Source organism: Sminthopsis crassicaudata, chromosome 2 (assembly GCF_048593235.1).
Source record: "Sminthopsis crassicaudata isolate SCR6 chromosome 2, ASM4859323v1, whole genome shotgun sequence".
In the NCBI taxonomy this organism is placed as follows: Eukaryota; Metazoa; Chordata; class Mammalia; order Dasyuromorphia; family Dasyuridae; genus Sminthopsis; species Sminthopsis crassicaudata.
In genome coordinates this window covers 94,591,780-94,608,524 of record NC_133618.1, presented here as the reverse complement: position 1 = coordinate 94,608,524, position 16,745 = coordinate 94,591,780, and the positions used below count along the sequence as shown (strand labels likewise).

General features: G+C 31.0%; 1 protein-coding gene and 1 long non-coding RNA gene across 33 annotated transcripts in view; one reads left to right on the top strand and one right to left on the bottom strand.

Moving 5' to 3' along the window:
- The window catches only part of NRXN1 (neurexin 1), a 1,346,328-nt gene that overhangs the window by 301,121 nt on the left and 1,028,462 nt on the right, over positions 1-16,745 (top strand). The gene's annotated exons all lie outside the window — the stretch shown is intronic.
- On the bottom strand, positions 1,876-15,136 carry LOC141554676 (uncharacterized). The gene is made up of 3 exons (XR_012485918.1): positions 15,050-15,136; positions 8,925-8,982; positions 1,876-1,889 (listed from the first exon to the last, which is right to left on the bottom strand). It is a non-coding gene; the product is annotated as an uncharacterized LOC141554676 (long non-coding RNA).

Here is a 16,745-nt window from a genome sequence, read left to right as displayed (position 1 = left end):
TAAAATAAAGCATATAGTCTTATAAAAGAAGTCAATTATATTGGAATGAAGTTACCATTTTTAAAAAAATTCATGAACTCTAGGTTAAAAATTACTGAGAGGATTAATAAAGAACACATTTGAAGATGTGAGTGATATAAAAATAAACTATATCACTAATATTTATTTTTAAAAAGAAATAAGAGCATAGTGTGCTTTACAAAAAATAATAAAATGACATTTGGACTAGGAGACAGGCAACCTGGATTCTAAATCTGATTCCACTTATAAATAGATAAAGGATCGAGGATCTAGGTGTGGAATGTAATTTTTTTGTTTTGTTTTTTATGCTTTATATGTAAAATGAGGGACTGATCTACTTCCTTTTCAGGGTCTTTACTTATTCCCAACTCCTTAATGTGGGTACAAGAATGTTCCCTATTGTTGATTCTTGTAATATCTCATCTCTTTAAACTTTCTCCTTCACAGTTTCATACATTCTCAGTTTTAATTCACCATCTTTAAACAGATTTCCAGATCTGTACCTCTAGATGTGATTTATCTTTTTGAGTTCCAGATTTTCTTATTGATATCTTCCTAAGGGTGACATCTCAAACTCAACACATCCAAAAGTGAGTTCATTGCCTTTATCTGCTACCCCATTCTTCCATTTTCAACTTAAGTTTTTCTGTCTTTGTATGATGGGTTCTAAAATGCTTATTGCTTTGGAATTAACTTTGATTTTTCTCTCTTACTTCTTTTCTTAGTTGCCAAGTGCTATCAATTCTAACTCCCTAATATCTTTTACATAGTTTACCTTCTCTTTGTACTCACTGTACCCTCAGTTTCCATTCAATAATAAGGAGAAAGACTATAATTTTCCTTTTGCTAGTTCCCTAACATTTTGCACAGAATTTGTTCATATAGAAAGTGCTTTAAAATGTTTATTGACTTATTCCTTTAGGTCCTCATTCCCTGCTACTGAGATCATTTAAATAGCATATTTAGCCATTTTTGTCACTTCCAGGATTATCTCTCAAAATATAAATATAAATCCATAAATATATAGATCAAATCAATCTGTCTCTGTAGCTCTGTAACTCCTTTATGCTTAGTGACTGATATGATAGCAAATATCTTTTTTCTCTTAAATCCTCCCCTATTACCTGTAGGTTAAGAAAACTTGACAGTCCATTTTATGGTACACAAATGATAGAATTTTAATACTATGATGTCACATTTATATAATGCTATGAGGTTTGCCAAGTTCTTCCACATGTGCAGGGATCAGTACAATTGTTTTTTATCTTAATTTTATATACAAGAAAATTTAGGCTTGTTGGAAACCAATATGTTCAATACCTTCATTTTACATAGAAGAAAATGGAGGCTCAAAGAAAATAAAAAGTCACATTGGTAAATAGTCCCTTTGAAAGACTGACCAAAATTTGGATCAATGCAATGACTAATCATGGATTCAAAAGACTGAGAAGGGAACCTGTTTCCCACCTTTTGACAAGACATGTGATGGACTGGAGTTGCAGAAAGAGACATCCATTTTCAGACACAGACAATGTATTGATTTGTTTTACTTGGCTATATTTATTTGTTAGATGGGAGACCTTTAGTTTTTTGGGGGGAAAATAAATATTGTAGGGGAGTTGGTAGGACTTGGTATGATGTAAAAAAGAGAGGAAATGGTATCAATGTTATAAAAATAGAAGAGAAAAGAATTTCAGAAGAGGACACTGACAAGGGCAGTTTTGTTATTATTGCATTAAATTCATTATGTACTTTTATTTTTAAAAAACTAACTATAAGTGTGTGTCTATAATAGAAACTTACCATTTTATAAAGAATCTCTAAGAAGGTTTTTTTTTGGTATATTGAAATGGTCACGTTTGCTAAATCTAGAACCAAAAAAAAAATAAAAATAAAAATTAAGGCATATTTTTAAAAGAAAATTACAGAGATGAGATTTGAACCTCTTATTAAATCCATTGTTATTTATAGTCTATCATGAATGGAATGGAAAAGAAAAACAAAAAAGAAAGAAGAGAAGAAGGGCAAAAAAGAGATAAAGAGAGGGAAAATGGAAAGGGAGAGAATGACAGAAAGACTAGTTTCAGTTCTGAGAGTTAAAAGAAAAAAGTGTAATAATTAAGTTGTTCATAATCTAATAGATTACCTCCAAAGCAGAGAATCCCCCATCATTGGACATTTTTAAATGAACATAGAATGAACTCTTATTGGAGATGTAAAAGACATCCTATTTGGAAACAATTTAGACTGTAGACTCTCTGTTATCCATTCCAACTCTGAGATTCTATGAGACTGTTTAATTAGGGAGATTTCACTCCCTGACCCTTGAGGAAAATGAACCATTGTGCAGATAACTGCAACTCTTAAAATAGGAGCTTTATCTCAAGTTCCAAAGGAGGGCATTAAGCCAGAAAGGATGGCCTAGAAAGCTCTGAGTAAGAGGAGAGGTAAGCCAAAATTGGTGAGGAAAAAAAGGAAGATCAGAAATATAAAAGTTAAATAAGAGTGGGAAAATAGTTGATTGAAATGAGCATTTAGTACTCATGAAGCCGTATTTTTTTAAAGTATCAAACAATATGAACTTCCTTACAGAGATGATAAATGATATGTGTATACGATGAAGACTTGCACTTGGGCAGCTTTTTATTCTTTCACATGCTTCCTCCTAGTATTCACACTTAAGAAATCATGATTCTGAGAAAAATGATGATAGAACCTGAGAATGAAAAAAATGGCTTCAGAGTTTCAGCCCTTTACACATTTCCCACAAAATAATGATTGTATGTATAAATGAAAGTCTACAATAGATTACTTTGTAAATTTTTTCTTTATCTTTTTGATCTATATATAATCTACTCAACTTCCAAGATCAAGCATAACCATTTTCTTGATAGACAAATTTGGTGAAGTAGCTTGAATTCTAGATTTGGGGTCTGAAGGAGCTTGATTAGGTTTTTGTTTCAAATATTTAGTTGAAATGATTCTAGAGAAATCATTAAACTCTCTGTGCCTCAGTTTTCTTATCTCTAAAATGAGTATAAAAATAATTGCTTTACCAGATAATCCATTAAATGGAATAATATATGTGCAACACTTTTCTTCATAGTAATCATTAATTTAGAGATAAAAGGGGCATCATATAGATCAGGACTTCTTAAACTTTTTTTTCACTTGCAAACCCTTTTCACTCAATAAAATTTTGCATGAACCCAGATATGTAGATAAAATAAGTGTACAAATCAAACATTTACTGATAATAAATCATAGCTTCATTACCCTCACATTCAGTTATGAGACATCATATGGAGTCATGAATCACAATTTAAGAAGCTTGCAAAAAAAATTAATCTAAGTCCACTGACTTAAAAGCCAGTGTTTAATTTGTCTAGAATATATTACTTTAAAGTATGAAATTAACATGAGATATTGTTAATTTTGTTTCAAGGTCTCATCCAACTATTTCAGCTGATAGAAGTGTCCTTGTTCTCTAAAGCCCTAGCACTTCCAGTTTATACTTCTCATTTTGTTATATACATGTAACAATTTAATATATGTAATGTTATGTAATATATTATATAATATGCTAATGATGTATTATTAATAACATTTTAAATCAATAAATCAATGAATTATTCATTTATTAATAATTTGTATTACTGGTATTGATTATTAATATAAATGTTAATAATATGGCTAATAATAATGCAATATAATGTGTTACATAATATGTAACAATTAATAATATATTACTTACTTGCTTTTGTCTTAGTGATTAGATAGCTGATCTTGGAACTAGGAAAACCTTAGTTCAAGTCATGTCTTTCTCACATACTGGTTGGATGACCCTGAAAAAGTCATTTAAATGCTCAGGGCTCTGGGAAACATTTTAAAACTTTAAGTTGAAACTTTATGTTAAAGGGAAGGAACAGCCAGAAGTTCCTTATGCCATTGAACTTGTTTCATCCTTATTCTTTTCTTTTTACAATTAGCTTCTAATTAACCATGAAAAAAGACTCAACAGAATTTTGTAGTTAACAGTGTCATTTTATGGTTATCTTGTACATATTCTAATATTTGCATCTTGGAAAAGTATGAATCATCTTGCCTTTCTTTTACCATCCCCATTTGCCGGGAACTCACTCCCTCATTATACTTCTGAATACTTCTAAGGCATTATGAAATTATTAAAAATATCAATCAAAAGTCAACTTCTTTGTAACATTTACCCAATACTAAATTTAGTAACTTCATTTTCTTCCATTAATCCTCATGTTAGGATGTAAGTTTTCTTACTATTCATATTATCATTCAATGGATATGTTCCAACTTAACAGTGTCCCAAAGTAGGACCCAGATTTAACTCCAATACTGATGAGTGCAAAGTATAATGCTATTATTATTTCACTTGATCTGGGCATTATATTTCTATTTACAAAGCTTAAGATCAAATTACTTAAATAATGTTCTTGGTTGTAACCCCATGTCCTTTGTCTTCCAAAATATGGTATTCCAGACCCTCTAATCCTGTTATTGCTGAAGCTGCTGGATGCTGGGTAATTCTTATTGTTGTCTGATTATTATTCCTTGATATTTGAATTGGGTTTTTTTTGGTTTTTTTTGTTGTGTTTTGTTTTTTTCTGGAAACTTGCAGTATTTTTCCTTGAGATTGTAATTTGGAGTTTTACAACGATAGACTTTGGGGTTTTCCTTAGTAGGATCTCTTTCCAAAGGTGATCAATAAATATTTTCAATCAGTATTTCCCCCTCTATTTCTAGAATATTAGGGCAATTTTTCTTAATGATCTCTTGTAGAATCCTATCTAGGCTCTCTTTTTTTTTTTTTTTTTTGGGGGGGGGTCAGGGCCTTGAGGTAGGCCAATAATTTTTAAATTGCCTCTTCTGGATCTATTTTGCAGGTTGGCTATTTTACTAATGAGATGTTTCACATTTTCTTCCATTTTTTCATTCTTTTTAGTTTGAGTGATCCTTGCTGTTTCACAAAGGCATTTGCTCCCATTTGTCCTATTCTAGTTTTTAATTTATAATTTTTTTAGTTAGATTTTGTATATCTTCTTTCAATTAATTAATTCTACTTTTAAATTCAATTTTAATTCATTTTTTTCTTTTCTTTTCCAAGCTATTACTATCTCATGCATACCTCTCATTTCCTTTCTCATTTTTTTTGTTCCTCTTATATTTGACTTTAAAGTCTTTTATGAGCATTTCCAAGAAGCCTCTTTGGGCTTGAGACTAATTTACATCATTTTTTGATATTTCCTGTATGGACATTCTGTCTGCATCTGAATTTGGTCTTCCCTGTTACCAGAAGTGTTTTATGGTCAAGCTTCTTTTCTGTTTCTTGTTTTAATTTTTTTTTACTTTTACAGTCAAGCTCTGCTCCTCAGGATAAAGGGCATTGTTTCAAGCTTCCTTTTGTTTGAAGGGGGTACCTTTGCCTGTTTGTTTTTTTTTTTTTTTTTTTTTTTTTTTTTTTCCAGGAAACAACCTGGTTTTGAGAAATTTGCCTTCTGAGTTGGGACTAGAAACTGGCCCACTAATTTGCTCCTCTACTGAGCCAGGACTGAGGGTCTTAGTTACTGATTTGCTGTGATTAAGACCCTCTCACCCACTTTCCCAGAGTCTATTTGAATTGGGTTTACACCCTTTTCACCCCAGTGAGATGGACCTTCCTTGAAGTTTTTTCAGTCTATTTTGAACAGGAGAGTAATTTCATTCCATTGTACTCTGTTCAGAGGCTTGATTTTATGTGGTTTTCAAGGGAAAGTGGGAGAGCTCAATCATGAACAGTCATGTATTTTAATAAAATATAAAAACAATTATGAGATAGAATTATTTTGCAAGGAAATTTGGACATGTTGTAATCTATTCTAGATTGTTCTTACACACTATTATAAGTAACTCTTCATTTCTCTTTACTCAAGTTATTTTATTCTTCATATTCCAAATCTTGGATGTGTGATGGTTGGGAATAAGTTCAAAACAGTATTGGCTTACTTTGACCACATCTACTAGGGATTATTGTTAAAACTGCCAGTTCTTCATACATATGTGCATTTTATGCAGAGAGAAAAAAAAATAGCTCTGTTCACACAGAAACACAATGACTACATAAGTGTGAAATTCTTTCAGTTGAAGCTATTATATTCACTCCTAGAACCTGTGATTAGTAGTGTTAGTAAGCCAATACTCAACCTGTCATGTATCCATGACAACTGCATTCAGTCATAGGCAAAATGTATACTGGAAAGACAAGCCAAGTCATCCATGTTAAATGGGACATACAGACAAAATGCTTGCATCAAAGGAATGACAATATATTTGAATGCCAGCTTCTATATCAGGAATGTAGAACTGTACTTTAAAGAGAGTAATAGGTTGATTCTTATCCATTTGAGTCTGAATGCCAATTTGAGAAGAATTTAACTTACTTCCAGAATAATCCAAGCTTGACTAAAGACATGGAAAATTGTTTTGTCTAATTATGTGAAAGGGCAAGTAGGTGGTAGAGAGGATAGTACTGTGAGTCTAGAGTCAGGAGATTTGAGTGCTAATCTGTCCTTGTAGATTTACTAGCTGTGTGACCCCCGGTAAGTCACTTTATTCTGTTTGCCTCTGTTTCATCTGTGAAATGAGTTGGAGAAGGAAATGACAAATCACTCTAGTATTTGACAAGAAAAAACCCAAATAGCATCATGGAGAGTTGGACAGGACTGAAAAGATTCAACAACAATAAAATTTCCTGAGAATACACAACTGAAGCATATACAATGCCAGAAGGTTGAAATTCATGGAATTTCCTGAAAAACACAAACATAAAGAATCTCTTATTTTGTCCAAAGTTTAACTTCTCTTTTAACTGTTTGCTTCCTGTTGCCTTTCTTCCTACCTTACAGTGATTCATGAAGAAATTACTTCATAAAATTAAATCCTGTCAACAATATTTACTGAATTTGATATACTCTGTGCCTGTGTATTTAAATTCAGTTGTGAGACACAACAAAGATCCAACTATATCTTTTCAGAATAAGTATAAAGTGAATGATTTTATGTACATAGAAAATAGGTAAATTCAAGTAGTTTGAGAAGATGCTCATAATCAAGAAAATCAGGTAGGGCTTCATATAGAGAGTGGTTAAATTGTGTCTTAAAGTTCTACCTCCCAGGGTTGTTGTGAGAATTAAATGAGATCTTTGTAAAGCACTGAGCAACGTGCCTGGTACAAAGTAGACACTTATTAAATGTTTTCTTTTTTGTTCATGTGTTTCTATTACTTTTCCCTTCCAGAAAAAGTGTGGGAGAAATAAATTTGATTTATAAGATGGTCAGTGGAAAGGCATGCAGAGCAAAGTTGGAGCATCCTATGAAAAAATTAGAGAGAAATTTAGCTTGACTATTACAGAATGTGAAAACAGAAACAATTTTCAGTGAATTTGAAAAGATTGGCTGAGGTTATGTTGTGAAAGGTTTTAAAAGCTAAGAAAGTCAGAATTTGCCTCTAGAGGTAATAAAAAGAAGAACATTAAAATTCATTGAGTATGGGAGTGATATTGCTAGATCTGTGCTAAAAGAAATTCATATTGACAGTATTATGGGGGTGGGGCATAAACTGAACTTTGAAGAGACTTTAAGCAGAGAGAGAAATTAGGAAACTATTGTGATAATCAGAGAAAGAGGTTAAAAAAAAAAAAATACTTGAACCTAAGATGGCACCAATGGGAAGTTACAGATATGAGAGAGATTGTGTGATAGAAATGATAGAAAATGACATCAGTTTGGAAAATTGAGGTATGGGAAGATGATGAATATTGGATGTGTATATATATATATATATATATATATATATATATATATATATATATATATATATATATATATATATATATATATATATATATATATATATATAAAGATTATGAACCTACAAAACTGGAAGAATGATGGTTCCTTCAACAGAAATAGACAGATTTGGAAAATAGTCGATAATTTTTGAAAGGCACAAGGGACATAATGAATTCCATTGTAGTTGTGTTGCTTTTGAGATATTTCCCGGGCATCCAGATTGAAATATTCAATAGACGGTTGGAGTGGCAAAACTGAAGTTCATGGAAAAGGTTGAGGATATCTAAAAATATAGAACTGGGAGTTATTGATGTAGAAATGATGATGGTGGTAAAGAAATAATGAAGGCCTAAAACAGAACCTTGGAAATCAACAACAATTGAGGACTATGATGCTTATATTGAATCAGTAAAGAAATAAGAAGAAATAGTCAAACACCTAAGAGAAAAAATAAGAGAAAAGTATCATGAAATCTCAAAGAAAAGAGTATATTCCATAGGATAAGCATGTAAATAGTGTGAAATAAAACCAATAGATAAAGAATGATGAAGAATGGGGGTGGAGAGGGGAAGTTTGTCAAGGAAGAAGACATCATTGTTAACTTGGAAAAAGCAGTTTCAGCTGAGTGATGAGTTAATAAACTAAATGATAAAAGACTGAAGACTAAGTGAGAAAAGAGGAAGTGCAGACAGTGAATATAGGCAGCCTTTTCTAGGTGTCTGGCTATAAAAAGAGAAAATACTTTCTACATATTTGACTAAAAAGGAGTGGAGAGATATGGAATAATAGATTAAAGGGACAACAAGGCCAATTTAAATTGTGAAGTGTTTTGTTTTGTTTTGTTTTTAATTGGTCTGGAGTTTTAAGCTTTAGAAGGAACCAGTACAAATGAAAGGTTGAAGATTATGGCTAAAGAGGGGATGGTTAAGGTTACAGTCTGCAAAAGAAGATCAGAGAAAATGAGATCAAGGGCACATGTTGTCTTTGTCTAGGATAAGTCAAAGAGTTTTTAAGTAAAGAGATGGGGAGAACAGGAAACTCACATAAAATGACCTCAATTTTCCCAGTAAAGTAGTCCTGAAGGTTGGATACATGGAGAACCTGAAAAAAAAAGAAAAAAGTTTTTGAAAATTGCCTTGCAGTGAAGGTACAAATGAAGTTGAATAGCATAAATTAAATTAATTATTTAAACACCAGAAATGTAATTTGTTATCATTGTTATTTTTTTGACAAGATTTTTGATTTTCTTGATTTAAGCAGCTCCCAATGAGGAATATTCTCTCCTAATATAGAAGTGTACCTTCTCTACAATTTATAATCTTAATAATAGCTGTCATGTATATATATATATATATACATATATACATATATGTATATATATACATATATGTATATATATACATGCATATATATATAAAGCAAAGTTTTTACATATTTAAGTCATTTGCAAAGAAATTATTTCTTATATTAACATTTTTTCTAGTTAGTTGTGTGGGTCACTGACTACTTAAATGAACAATCCATGATCACATGACCAGTGTGAAACAAAAATGAGACTGGAATCCAGTTCTTCCTTAATCAAAAATTCTCTACCCAATATGTCCCACATTAATAGAATTATGTATATTATGCTTTACCAAAGTGTGCCCAAAGTTCCTTGAGGCAGTCTATGACTTTTAACAATGGGAAAAAAAGCACTCTGCTTTTAGAAATTGTGAAGTAATATCATTTATGATTCATTCTTTTCCATTTTAATTGAAAAGTACTGACTTTGGTGAATTACTTCTTTTTTTTTAATCTTGCTTTGAATGGAAGAATTCTAAGCCCTCCTAATATAGTTATTATTTTTATCCTGTATCAATTAAATCAATTAATTCTTACCTATAAAACTCTTTTCTCTTACAAATCTATCTGAAAAGATTATTTACCATTCAATTAAACAAACAAACAAACAAACAAACAAACCTGGGAGATGCCTACTCTTTTAAGTGTTTGGTGCTAGGGACTATACAATTATTAGAGCAAACATTGTCCCTGAACTCTTGGAACTCACAGTACAATGGAAAATAATACCACCCACTTAATTATAATGCAAATTTTTATCAGGGAGATGCAAAATAATTCATGAAATCAAATGTGGAAACTGCTTTATACAACAGAGTGGAGAAAAATACTACATTTGGGATTGGGCTTTGAAAGATCAATTTATAGTCAATAAACCAAGAGAAGAGTACTCATATCTCTGAATATGAGCAAAAGATAGGAAATATGAAAATGTGAATCAACTTTTGAGGGAAAAAAGAGTCTATTTTAGTTGAAGTATAAAGTATGTAATGTGAAGTAGTATGAGACAAGTATGGAAAAGAAATCAATGAGGAAATCTTGAGGAAAAGAAATCAAACTTTACCTGCAAGCAATGGCAGCTAATGAGCAAAGAAATTACAATACACAGATCATGGATATATACAATATACCGGGCAATGGTGTGAAAGATAAATTTGAAAGTGACATGAATGGAGATTTATGAGGAGGAAGGATTTACTAACAGTGATAACACTTGATATAGAGGTAGAAGTGACAGATAAAAAGAAATATTATAATGGATGATTAGGACTTCTCTACTAAAATATAAATTCCTTCAGGCTAAAGAATCTTTGATATATTTTATTTGTATTTCCACAGCCTATCAAATGAAGATGTTGAATCTTGTTATATTGCATTGCATCAGGATCATAATTGACTAGATAAGAGAGAGATGAGGGTGAAAGAAAAAGTCCAAAATAACTCCCAAGTTTTTAAGCACAGACTGTTGGATGGATAGTAATGAAGCTGATAATAATAAACACCAGAGAGAAAAGTGATGTTTTTAGGGAGAAAAACAAGAAGTTACATTTGGGCAACTTGAGTCTATGGGAGTATAATTTTCTATAGTTATTCAGGAACAAAAAAAGGAATATGTATACGAATCTTATCAGCTATGCGATTACAAATGAGTATTAGTCATATTCCATGTCTTTTACATATCTATCGAGGGTGTGATATTATCTAAATTTTATAATGTCATAAAAAAAATCACTTTTGATTCCCAAATCAAAACACTGAAATAGATTGGAGAGATTTTTCACTTCACATTGCAGGTTATAGAACTAGAGCTAGAATGGACCTCAGAGAACATCTAGCTCAATACTATCATTTTAAAGAAGACATTAAATTCCTATAAAATTAAATGCTTTGGATAAGATCATTTAGGTAGTAAACAGCAGAAGAAGGACTTGAATCCAAGTTCTATAACTCCAAAAATTAGTGTTCTTCCCATTGTCTGGGGCATTGAAATTCAATATAGAAAGTTTATGTCTTATAAAGGACATAGAGGTAATCAAAGAGTTAAAATTAAAATTTACATCTGACTCTTTTTCCTTTATTCTTTCTGTAACCTCACAGTTTTTCTGTTCTTTATGTGCAATAAAAGACTACATGTTTTGACTATGTAATTATAATAACTATCATTAAAGTAGCACTTCATAACTGCTAAAAGGCATAATATATATTTTCTAAGTTGATCTTCATAACAAAGTTATAAGATAGGTCCTCATGCATATTAATTTTCCCATTTTATATATAAGAATATTAAGGCTTAGAAAAAGAAAATGATTAGCTCACTGTTTATGTACATATATATGTATATATATATATATATATATATATATATATATATACACATATATATATAGGAAGTATTAAAACCAGTAATTGACCAGATTTACTGAGCCTAAATCTAATACCCTTCCTATGATCCCATAACTGCCTTTAATTTCAGACTACTTTGTCTTTTCAAGATTTGGAATCCATGTAACATTTTAGATACAGATATAGATATTACACATACACACACACACATATATATATATGTATATATATATATATATATATATATATATATATGTACACACACACACACACACACACTTTTTTTTCCTCAGATAGGATATCACAATTTTCACTCTCTTGAAAAAGTTGTAGTTTACTATTTTATTCTAGAAGAGTCTGAGAAAGAGAATAAGTTCTATTACTTTAATAAACAACACCAAAATGGCTAGAAATATTCCATTGGTATTTTGCTATCCAAAACATTTTTTAAATTAGGAAAATACCTTATTGAAATTGATTATTCAATTTATTTATAAAGTTATTTCAGTCCATCTATGTGATACACTTATTACATATATGTATCACAGAAACGTTTTAGCATCAACATCTTAAAGAAAATGAACCTCAGATAATGATGTTTTTGATAAAAGTAATATTTACATAATCAGTGTTTTTTTTTACTTTTTTTTTTACACTTGATCTTATGACAAGTAATTCAAATGCTAAGAAGTTATGTTAATTATGAAATGAAGGGAGAAATGCCACCATTAATGTGAAAACATAAAAGGTCCTAGCAAAATGCACTGAATTTTCATATTTGTACTTAGTAAAAAAAATATTCACTACTAGATAAAGTACATTTTCAGCATTTGAAAGTACTAGATTTTGCCTATAAGCATAAATGAAATCTACTAACTTTGAAAGGCAGTTTTATTGGGAAAAAAAATTGTTTGACTGCAAAGGATTTTACCAGATACAAAATGAAATAAATGGTCACTTAAATCTTTGATTGCAGTAAGTAGTTTATGTGCTTTAGACCTTAGATTTTGATTGTATCCCATTGTCATGGAGAGAACTTGAGCTGTGTGACTTGTACCCCTAGGGCAGCATAATATTGAGAACAGAAAGTGTAATATTAATAGAAACTACATTTTTACAGAAAATATCCCTTAGGGTCATAACTCTGTATTAGTTTTGTGGTCCTAAGATACCTTTAGACAGATGGGTGTGGTTCTTTTGATCTAGAGTAAAGTACCCTGATTTATTATTATTATTTAAAAAGAAAAAGTGAATTATGAATGTGTGGTTTCTGACTCACCAAAAGAATTGCCACTATATCTGGGAAGTCTGTTTCCATTCATATTGTCAGTGTACTTTGAGGGTTAGCCCAACAAAACTCAATCAGTCTCTTTACTCAACCATGAAGCAGAATTTTGAAGAGCTGAAATGCTATAAGAAAATGACAAAGGTAAATCTTAAAAAAAAAAATTCTCAATAGAAGAGACTCTTTATAAAATTAATATCTGCTTTAAAAATATGTAAAATAATTTGCAATAAATTAAATTGCTAATTTAAGTAATCCCATAGCAATTTCTGTCATAAAATGAATAATAATCTCCTTTAGTACATTTGTACTTTTGTTCATTGAGTTTTCTTAAAATAAAGCACCCAATATCTGATCTCCAACATACACCTATATTTAAAAGGGGAGAGGGGGAGAAAGCTTCCAGTTGAACCACCCATCCTCAAACTAGAAGTCATTCAGGGCAGCTATGTGGGACAGTGGATAGAGTACCAACCCTGAAGTCAGGAGGACCTGAATTCAAATCTTTTCTCACACTTAACACTTCCTAGTTGTGTGACCCTAGGCAAGTCACTTAACCCCATTGCCTCTTGGGGAAAAAAAAAACAAAACAAAACTAAAAGGCATTCTCTGTGTGTATATATAGATGTGTGTGTGTGTGTGTGTGTGTGTGTGTGTGTGTGTGTGTGTGTGTGTTTGTCTCATGGTTATCATTCATTCAAAAAAATTTATGAAATCCTTATTTTGTCTAATGTATAAGTATTTATTCTATGCTACTACAAATTGTATTGCTTTTTTCTAAACTTTTTAGTCTCTGTATCTCTCTGTCCCTTAAGGTGTAATGAATTCCAAATATGGGTCATTGGTATTGGTTTTTTAAGTCTAACTTTGTCCCAGTTTTACTAACTTCTTCCCAAAGTGGAGCCCAGGAGACCCATACTTATATCCCTAAAAGTCAAGATGGAATCATGGGTAAGAAAGAATATTCAAGAAACTCTACCAGCTATTAAATAAATTTTAAATCGATGTAGTTAGTGAAAATCTGTGTGATTTGGGCTATTCAGTCAAGTTACAAATGGATTGGTTGCTTCAGTGCAATGAAGAGAAAAATGCATTTGTCAAAATGAATATTTTTCCCCATATTCAACCATTTACTTAAGGTTTTAATCAATAGTTATTTGTTGAATCTTTATGATGTGTTCAGAAAATGTCTATGAACTGCAAATGATACAAAACATGATCTTTTATCTCAACAAGTTTACAATCTTATTGAACAGACATAACTAATATGTAAATACAACTTTTGAATTTGAGTCTAGAGTCTTTAACTGGGTTGTAAACACTCAACAATGCAACAAGAAAGTATATTTTAATACATGTATTTAGTCATGAGGGAGGGGTATCTACCCTATAATTTTGTCAGAGTAAGGAGGTTTTATTGAGGAAATTACTTTTAATGATATATATCGGGAATTTTTATTTAATCTATAATCATTAAAAAAAAAAAAGTTGCTAAGAGCACTGAAAAATTAAATAATCTGTCCATGATCTTAGAGACTATGTGTTTCAAAGAATAGTCAGTCCATTTATATATATTTATATATAAGCTATATGCCTTTACTTTCTACATATGAAATACTGTGGCAAAGAGTGAACATTCAATTCTTCCTGACTTTAAGACTAGCCCTCTATCTATGGTACAGTGCCTTGAAGATTGTTTCCCCTAAAAAGATCCACTTTATGGAGACAAAATTACACGTAGGATGTAGTCATTTCATTCTTTATCTTTATATCTAGTAAACAACAGTATCTAGTAGATAGATAAATTCTGTTTAAGTGGCTGATTAAAAGATATATTTACAGATGCCAGTAATTGATGTAGAGACAGAAATGTTTTTTTTTTTTTCTATTAGTAAATAATTTTTTAAAAATTCTTCTTTTATTGTTAAGACTTATTCTATCACTCAACAAATCATTATTTCTTTATTTCTAAAATTTCTCATTATAGAGACTGGTGGCTGACTGGATTGAACCATTATTCATTGATAATCTTTAAAAGCAAGCTGAAGCAATTAGTTACAAACCTTACATAAAGAAGAACAATCTATTTACATGAGATTAGCTCTAAACCTGTACATTTATGACCTTAGACATTCTCAAAATATTTTTAATGAAGTGACAAGTTAACTTTATATGATTTGATTACTAATAACTTACCGAATCAAATCCAGTGGGCATTCAAAGAACATGAATCTGAAGAAAAGGAAGGAAATATACTCCAAAGAAGAAGTTGTTATCATAAATAGGTACAAAGAATGAATAACACTGCAGAACTGCTCCCTTGGGAACTTACTTGTCAGGGATGGGGGGTTGAGCGGTGTAATGTTGTTTTCTCATTTTCCAAGAAAGTTTCTTCAGTCAAATTCTTTTAAACTGGTATTAAGAAATAGTTAATGTCAACAGAGGCAGCCCAAGTTGCTAAAAAGCTGGTTTTCTAGCATTATGTAATAATGAGATTGGTTATTATTCATAAAAGTAGTTATTAGTAATAAGAAAAGGATCATATAATGGTGATACTAATCATTGATATCTATTATTAATAATAGATGATAATATCAATGATAATCATAATTATTATCATCTACATTTTTGCCATACTTACAAACGTACCAGACTTTACTAAGTTCTTTACAATTATTATAATATTGGATGCTTACAACAATCTTGAGAGGAAGGTGCTATTTTTTGCTTATTCTATAGATGATGAAACCAAATCAAACAGGCATTCAATGACTTGCCCAGGATTACACCAGTAACTATCTGAAGCTAGATTGAAACTCAGGCCTTTATTAACTCCATGCCCAACATCAGTGTTCACTGTACCATCTAGCTTCCCCAATAAGTGATACACACACACACACACACACACACACACACACACACACACATTCATACATATCTGTATGTATGCCCACCCATATATATTTAAACATATATATATACATATGTGATATAGATAGATGACAGAGATGTGGATAAAAATATAGATGTGGATAAAATTATCAGCATTCTGGAATATTCATTAGGAACAGGAAAGGAGTTTTCTATTTGTGATGGATAATCCAAGGCTGGGATTTAGCAAGTCATGAATAGTGACAGGACAAGTGGACAAGCAATTCAAGAGTAGAGGATAACATGTAAATGAACTGGTTACCTTAAACCAGGAATGGGGAACCTTTTTTTCTACCAAGATACATTTGGGTCATTATAACATCATTTGTAGGCCATACACAATTATTAACTTATAGAATTCAAGCAGTAAGAAGTTGTTGTACCTGGTTGTCAGCTCATTGTAGTCTGCAGTTGCCTTAGCAAATGATTTTGAGGGCTTCATATGGACCATGGACTGGACATTCTCTACCTCTGCCTTAAATCATAAGCAATATAAGATCAAGACTGCAAAGAGAGAGAAGTAAAGTCAGGGCAGAAATAATTAGGACATCAGGAAGAAGTGAAAATAAAAAATAGGTTTAGGTGAACAAAAGAAGGGGTAAATGAAAAGTTAGGGAGCTATGATCTAAGAAAGTAATTGAAGAGAATTGTAAAGCGATATAGAAGACATGGGTGTGATGAAATGAAAATTATGGCCAATCCTTTTTAAAATTTTATTTTTAATTTATGAAATAAAATAAGCATTTTTATAAGATAGTAAAAAAAATTGCATTTTAAATTGTAAATCTACTATGTACAACATGCTAGAAGCTATCACTAATTAGAAATGGAGATGCTTCATATCATTTTCAATGGCTATATTTAAAACCCAATTAGGATAACACTAAGAGTTCTAGAATTCCACTGCTAATATGAACACTACAATAATACTTTCTCTTGACTCAATCTCTTTTTCAGTGTC